At 40.7% G+C, this 7,661-nt stretch overlaps 1 protein-coding gene across 13 annotated transcripts in view; it reads left to right on the top strand.

The window, feature by feature from the left end:
- TBC1D5 (TBC1 domain family member 5) overlaps window positions 1-7,661 on the top strand; it is a 630,316-nt gene that overhangs the window by 202,794 nt on the left and 419,861 nt on the right. For 2 of the 13 annotated variants that reach the window (XM_069088444.1, XM_069088440.1), the window contains exon 4: window positions 3,355-3,566. The exons of the other annotated variants lie outside the window; for them this stretch is intronic. The gene's annotated coding sequence lies outside the window, so the exon portion shown is untranslated. The remainder of the gene's footprint in view (window positions 1-3,354; window positions 3,567-7,661) is intronic. 13 annotated transcript variants of the gene reach the window in all.

The raw sequence follows: 7,661 nt of genomic DNA, 5'->3' as shown, positions 1-7,661 counted from the left end.
TCCCTCTCCCTCTCCCTCTCCCCCTCCCTCCTTGTAGCTAGGCTCTGGTCTCTGACAACAGTCCCTGAGCTTCTTCATGAAGCCTTTCCAACTTGGTGTATCTCCTACAGCATCAGTCCCCCTCCGTGCCATGACGAGGTTTATAAGTAGGACTTCCTCTAAGAGGAGCAAGCTGCTAAGACAATGGCTTCATTTCAGTTCCGTGGAGAGCATGGTAAATTATCGACGTTCAGTACATAACAGAAATGCTGAGGACGCAGGGAACTATAGGTTGTCCTCTTCCACATGAATTCTTCCAGCTGTAATAGCTATTTGTTACTGTTAGAATGCAATTAAAGGTGTTAATTTTAAGTTGTAAAGCCTATTGTGCTCTTCTTTCCATAGAGATTTCCCCTTTCCCCATGATCCCATGTTTCAATTAAAATAACCAGATCAATTGTTTAAATTGTTTTGAGACTGGATCATCAGAGGTTTGGGACAAGATTGCTTCTTATTAATTTGGGTGTTGATTTTGTTTCCTTTTCTGAAAATGGCACCTTTTATTAACACATTGACATATAAAATTTTAGCAGAATAAGAATTGTTGTAAAGCAGTCCAGTCTAATTACAGCCTGTAGTTCCAAGGTCAGGCTAGAACTGTCTGGGAAATGTGTTCACTGTCACTCTGGCCCCAGACCACCATTAAGACTTTCAAATGAACGGGCAGCCGAACTCCGACTATACCAAAACGATAGAGAGCTTGCTACAGAGGAAAGAACCACTGGCCTTTAGAACTGGATTCAAATCCCAACTTAGATACTTATTAGATTTGTGTTCAGTACCTCAGTGTCCTTGTCTGTGAAATGGGGGAAATAATGTGTGTACCACCTGCTTCATGGCGTTGCTTGTCCAGGAAATTATTTTTTAAGTTTAAAGTTTCCTGTAAATATGGGTGGTGGAGGTTGTTCTCTATTTGTCTTTATGTCTCCAACATCTTGTACAGTGTCTTTCATATAGTAGGCACCTAATAAACATTTGTTGGTTTGGGCTCATATCATTATTGGGGAATTGCAGTGGTCATGTGAGGATTTCCAGTATTGCCCCCATAAACCATGTATTCCTGGGCATAGAGTTCTGCTAAACGGAATATTTGTTTTTAAATGGAGAAACTATTTCTTTAGCTATCTTGGTATCTTGATTTCAGTCTGTTTCATCTAGTGTTGTTCAAGAAGAGAAAACTACTTACTATTATCTATAAAATTACTCTTTCATACAGGTTATCAAGATATATACTAAGCCTTCAGGTTAAATAGTTCTGTGGGTTGTTATTGTGGTTTTTAAAGGATTTTTTAAAAAGTCTCATAAGTGCCAATTTTTTATAATATTACAAATTGCTTAAAATATTTTCCTTAGAAATTATCCTTGATGTGATAATTCAACAAGCATTTATTAAGTGCCTTATATGTGCAGGGAATTGAGGATATACAAAGACAAAGCAGTGAAAACCTTCGCTGTTTTCATGCAGCTAGAATAGCTCACATCTCTTTTAAAGTTTACAGAGAACTTTTCTCACATTACATATTTGTTGTTATATCTTTTTACATATATTGACAAATGCTTTGACCTATATTACCCTGCCTATACTTTATCTTCCCATATTACTAAACTGTATAAGAAAATTGGTCAGTAGAGATCATTTAACTTGTAAAATACTCTTCTGAATTTTGTTAGAAGAAAACATGACTCTTTTTTCTTCAGGACCTCTGATTGGAGGTGGGAGTAAAGAGCTCTTCCCAAAACCTTCATTCAAAGAGGCCATTGTGGCCATCCATCTCTTCCCTCGCCACCTTCTGCGCACACTCCTGTGCAGGTACCTTCTGTTTCCCCCTGCCCTGCCTTTGACTTTTTTGTGTGTATTGTCTTCTTCCACCGCTAGATCGTAAGCTGCATGAGGACAGGGAGTGTCTTTTTCTTTCTTTTTTTTTTTTTTAAAAGCAATTGGGGTTAAGTAACTTGCTCAAGGTTACACGGCCAGGTGTTTCTGGGTGGGTGCTAAGTGTCTGAGCCCGGGATTCGATCTCCAGGTCTTCTCAACACTGGAGCCGGTGCTCTTACTCGCTGTGCTACCTGGCCACCCCAGTGTCTTTTTCTTATAAGCATCCCTAATGCTTAGCACAATGACAGCAAATAGTAGGTGTTTAATAACTGTTGATTGATGGATTGATTGACTTTGAGCCTAGGTGATAGAAGAGCAGTCAGATTCCTCTGGCATTTACAGCCCTCACCATCTGGCTCCAGTCTGCCCTCCCAGGCTGAATACATTATTTTTCCTCGTATCCTTTTTGTGTTACTGGCACACCGGGCTGTTGTTCCTCCTAATACTTCAGTTCCCAGTTCCCTGCCCTGAAACAGGCCTGAGCATCGTACCTCTCAATCATGCTCTCCTTTTTCACCTCTGCCTCTTGCTACTTCCAGCTGGTTTTCCATCTTTCCGCCTAAATGTTACCTCCTCGAAAAAGGTCTTTCCACATTTCCTCAGTTTTTAGTACTCTTCCTTCACCCACTCATGGAAGTTACTTTGAATTTATTTTGCATTTGCTTGTATTTGCTTATTTACTAATAATTAACTAAAACGTATTGTTTCCCTGAAGTAGAAGCTAAACTCTTTGAGGGCAGGGGCTGGTTCATTTGTGTTTTTGTCCTTCCTGTGCCTGGAATAGTGCCTAGCACGTAATAGGTAGTTAATAAATGCTGGTTGAATTGAATTTAAGTGTAGTTGAACAAATATGGGCCAAAAATAATTGAAATGTGAGATTGCTCTGGAAAAATTTCTTAGAGATGGTAAGTGGAGAAGAAAGAAAGCTTTGGAAAGAAAGAAGCTTTAACTTAAAGCTTTACTTACCTAGAAGGGTATGAGTTCTGTCTTCAGATTCTCCTAATCTCACCTTCTTCATGAAGTCTCACAGAAGCCAGCATGAAGCATTATCTGCTCTGTATATTCATTCCAATGTAGTGAACTCTCGATCATATATTTTGAATTCATGAGAGTAAGAAAATGGATGAAGCTTTGAAGATAGAAAAGAGCCAGATGCAGATTAGGAGGCCATGACTTGGCACCTTTGTTGTTTTGTGGGCCACTCTCCCTCCAGGATTGTATTTAGTTATGACTGTGATTCCCAGAGACGGCTGCCTGACCAAGTTAGCAGCTGTTAAAGAATAAGGTATCCTTTAAATGGACGTTGAAGACTTGACCATCAGGACTTGGAGCAGCAGAGTGATTGGGCATGGGCCAGCATGGGCTTACTGTATTGATTTTTGATGGCTCCTCCATTATCATATGCGATACTAAATACTTTATTGTTATTTGGCCATCAGCAGTCGTCTCAGTTCATCAGCCCCACCTCGCAGCAGAGGGCTGGAGCCAGAATCGGAGGTCCAGAGCAAACCGGCACGTGCTAGCTGTGTGCCTCCATTTCCTCAGATGTGGAAGGGGATATTGACAGCACTGACCACCAAGTGTTTTTGTGAAGATCAAAGGAAATAATATTTGTGAAGGAAGCATTTAGCCCAGTGCTAGCATGTGGAAGGTACTTGATAAAATGCTTGTCCCCCTTCCCCAGCTCTACTTCAAGCACCTTGAAAAGCCAGAACCATTTCTGTATTACTTTTTGGTATCATGTGAAGAACATAATTTCCGCATCATAAACTTTCCACAAACACTTAAAAATGTGATTTATGGGAAGGGGAATGATTTGCTAAAGAGGAGAAAATGCTTGTAGTTTAATGGACATTGCACTGGATGTCCAGTCAGAAGATGAGGAGTCTCATCTCAGCCCTCCTACTACTCATTGTGGTTCTTGTCATCTTTGTAGACCTTAGCTTCCTCATCTTCTAAATGAGAGTTTTTGACAAGATGTGATCTGTAAGGTCTCTTTCCTTCCAAAATCCCATAGGACAGTTTATGCGAAAGTTATCACATGGATGCTGCTGACTGGACGTAGGCCTGGCAGTTTTGGTGTAGTAAATGAACACAGGCATCTAGCTAAGGCAGATATACCAAGTTGTTCTTCAGATACATTTCTAAGTGGAATAGACAGGAGATGCATATCCTTTCCCCCGGTCAATTTAACAGGTTTTCTTTGAGGAATATAGTTGTACCATTCAAAGCAATGATTATTTTTTAAATATGTGGTCAAACATTATTTAATAAACACAATTGCATACAAATTGACAAGATAAAACAGTAAAATTTACTGACATACATTTAGCCTTAAACTTTTACCTTTAAATATATGTTATATTCTGCTATAGTCACTTATCTTCCATAGTTTGGGACTAAATTCACAACATTTAGACACATTCTGGATATTAAGACTATCTTTGACATTCTATTTTTCCAAGGCTGGCCTTCATTATATTTCATAGGTTTTTAAAAGAAGTTAAGTCAGGCGGGTTCCAGGGCCATTGAAGAACGCTTATTTCCATCTAGTAGATAAATTCTTTAAGCTTTTGTAATGTATGGCATGGTGCAATGTTGTGTTGGGATATTTTGTCTTAATTTGGAAATTCTTAAAATTCTTGAAAAATTCTCAGGACATCAATGTTATCAGTGTTAATCATTTTTTAAATAGAGACAAGATGCCTAATGCAAATAAAGAATCCCCCAAACATGTATGTGTGCATGCATGTGTGTGTGTGTTTATTTTATGGTCTCATGAACATGCCAAATCTCTCAACCTCTCCTGGACTTTTAACAATAATTTTAGTATAGCCTTGAATGAAAGAAAGTTTGTCTCACCAATAAATTGACCCTTTTTCTATTTTCAAAACTTTAGTCTTTGTAGTCTTTCCTGTGACAAACATTTTTTACTTCATAGGAAGAATTAGCAAGATTTTTTTTTCCAATTTCTGTGCTGTTCTTCCAACTGTAAAATGCTTCTGCCATGCTGTAGAGCCACTGGTTAACAACTTCCTCAGTACGTATTGGCTTGTTGTCTGAAGATGAATTTTTCTTAACCACACTTGGTGTTTGGTTACAGACTGAACTGTTTCGGTGTGGCCTTGTGTAACTCTTGACGTGCCCACACCAGTGGTTACTACAATATCTCTTAGTCATTGATTCTTGAGAGCAGCAACATTTATGTTTCTTTGGAGTCATATCCATTTTTAAATCACTGAATTTAAAACAAAAAAATGAAACCTTTCTGAGTGGAAGGAAGCAAATACTTAGCCTGTGGCTTTACAAATATCCTCATAATTCTGGCAGGTAGGTGCTATTTTTATTTCCATTTTGTCATAGAGGAAACTGAGATTCACAGAGCTAGTTACATCCCTGAGGTGGATTTGAACTCAGGCCTACCTTACTCCAAGCCCAATATGCCACTTAGTCACCTCCTGATATAGTTGCTGCAATATCTCTGCAGTCAGAGATGTGTAACTATAGCTTAGAGTTAGAGGGCTGCATGTACAAATTTGGAAATCAGCTGTTTAAAGTGAAGTCATCTAGTTAAAGGCCATGGGAACTGAAAGGATCACCACGTGAGATCCTATGGAGGAAAAGAGAGGAGATCCCAGGACCGAGTCATGGGAGACACCGGCAGTTAGTGGTTGTACGTGGTGTAACATGTAACTGGCAAATGAGAGAGAATAAAGGTGATGTAGAAGGGAGAAGGTGATAAGGTCATAGACAGCCTAGAGTTCAGGAAGGACGAGGACTTTTTTTTAAAGGCATAGATTTGAAAGTTAAGAAACAATTGGTCTTTTTGGAGGGGACACTTTCAGTATAGTGAGGGGGTTGGAAGCCAGTGTGCAGAGTTAAGAAGAGGAGAGGAAAAGACCTTCAGAAACCTCTTGTGGATGACTTTCTCAGGTTTATTCATTAGTGGAGCAGAGATAGGGGGTGATATCTAGTGGTGATGGATCAACTGAGTGAGGGGTTTTAAGGAAGGAGGAAACCTGATGTGTTGTTGGCGTCAGGGAATGAGCCATCAGAGAAGTAGTGATTGAAGATTAGTGAAAATGGGTATAATAGAGGGGGCATGTGCAGACAGTTGCCAAAAAAGGAAAGGTAGGATCAAGAGTACATATTGTGGGCTTTCCTTTCGACCATGTGAGGTAGGTAAAGATGAGCCGGTATGTCTGAGTGTTGTGATATGAGGAAGTGGGGAGATGGGGGGAGCTTGTGGCTAATGGTTTTTTTTTTTTTCCTTGTTAAGTACGAAGTGAAGTCTTCAGGGAAGTGGTTGGGGCAGGGGTGCTTATGAGAGACTTGAGAGACAAGAATATAGACCAGTCACTGCGGACAGTAGGAAAATAAATCCCTTGGGGAGGGATGAATTGTTTGCCCTATTGTACTTCAGGCCCCATTGATAAATAAATTAGTAGCGAAACCAATCAACGGTGGTTTTGTGATTTCTTTAAGCCCTATCTACAGCTCACAAAAAGGAATGAAAGCTGTGGTTGGTGTGTGTAACTCAACTTTGGAGTTTGACAGGGGAGGATCAGAGAGAGCACAATAATCAATAGTTTATAAAGATTTATTAAGCGCTTACTCTGTGCCTGTGTAAGTAAGAAGGATTTTGTTATTCTGTTTCAGGCTTAGTTCCCAGGATCCCTGGTCATAACAGTCTCTAGTTCCCAGGTGTTAGATATGAGTTCTCAATCATGGTTGAAAACATCTCCACCACTGTGACTGTGCAGTGAGATATGGGGGTGACATAATGTGATATTTTTACCATGTGTGTACTGAATGATGATATTGCTAAAGTTAACCTATGAGGCTGTTGCTGACAAGGTGCCTTCTTTATCTTTAAATTGCCCTATAAAGCAACTGGGCGCACTGGTCAATAAGTGCCAATGCAGAGGAATGCATGTACCTGCCTTGATCAGCCTCCCCCAAACCCCTTGGGGGGAATCTGTGTCTGCTTCAGTCAGCCCCCATTGAGGCTTGAGGGAATTTAGGAGAGTGCACAAGCAGGAATGCTTTGTCTGTCTCCACTGACCCCACGGAGATCTTGGGGTAGTTACCCTCCTCCTCCCTTGCCTGCCCCTGCCAGAAGGGTGATTAGGGGAAGCTGTAGGAATTGGTGCTCCCATTATCAGCAGCTCCCTTTTGGTAAGACTAACCTAGAATAAAGTAAGCTAGCTTATTTAACCCCTTATTATGACTCTGTTCCCATCTTCCTGTCTATTCGGATCAAGAGTAAACCTGTTCTAGTGTCTTTTCCTACCCAGCAGTTGGCTTAGTCAATGTTACCTGTGTAACAACCACACTCCAAACTAAGTGCTATGCCTTACAAATAAGAAAAAGGAGACTCTTCCTGCCCTCAAAGAGCTTATAGTCTAATGGGGAAAGATATTACACAAAAAGTACACTAGGAATCTGAACGGTGGGACGGAGGACACTTGGCACAGGGACATGATGTTTGCAGAGCTGAAACCAAGCCAAGCAGCTGGCAGGAAATGGAAATCCTAGTGTGAGATTTCTGAGCCCTCTCTGAAGGGGGCTGTAGGAGCGACTGCTTGCTCTGTGCCTTCTGGTCAGAGGGCACCCCCTCTGTCCTTCCCCACTCTCACTTACCTTCAATCTCTTCCTCATTACTGACTCATTTCCTACTGCCTACAAACATGCCCGTGTCTCTCCTATCCTCAAAAAACCCTTACTTGCTCTTTTCATCATTCCT

The sequence above is a fragment of the Petaurus breviceps genome, unplaced genomic scaffold (assembly GCF_028583685.1).
Source record: "Petaurus breviceps papuanus isolate PSGF00001 unplaced genomic scaffold, PetGlider_PUasm1.0 185, whole genome shotgun sequence".
Lineage (NCBI taxonomy): Eukaryota > Metazoa > Chordata > Mammalia > Diprotodontia > Petauridae > Petaurus > Petaurus breviceps.
Note: the sequence above shows the minus strand (reverse complement) of the source record. Positions and strands in the feature narration are given on the sequence as shown.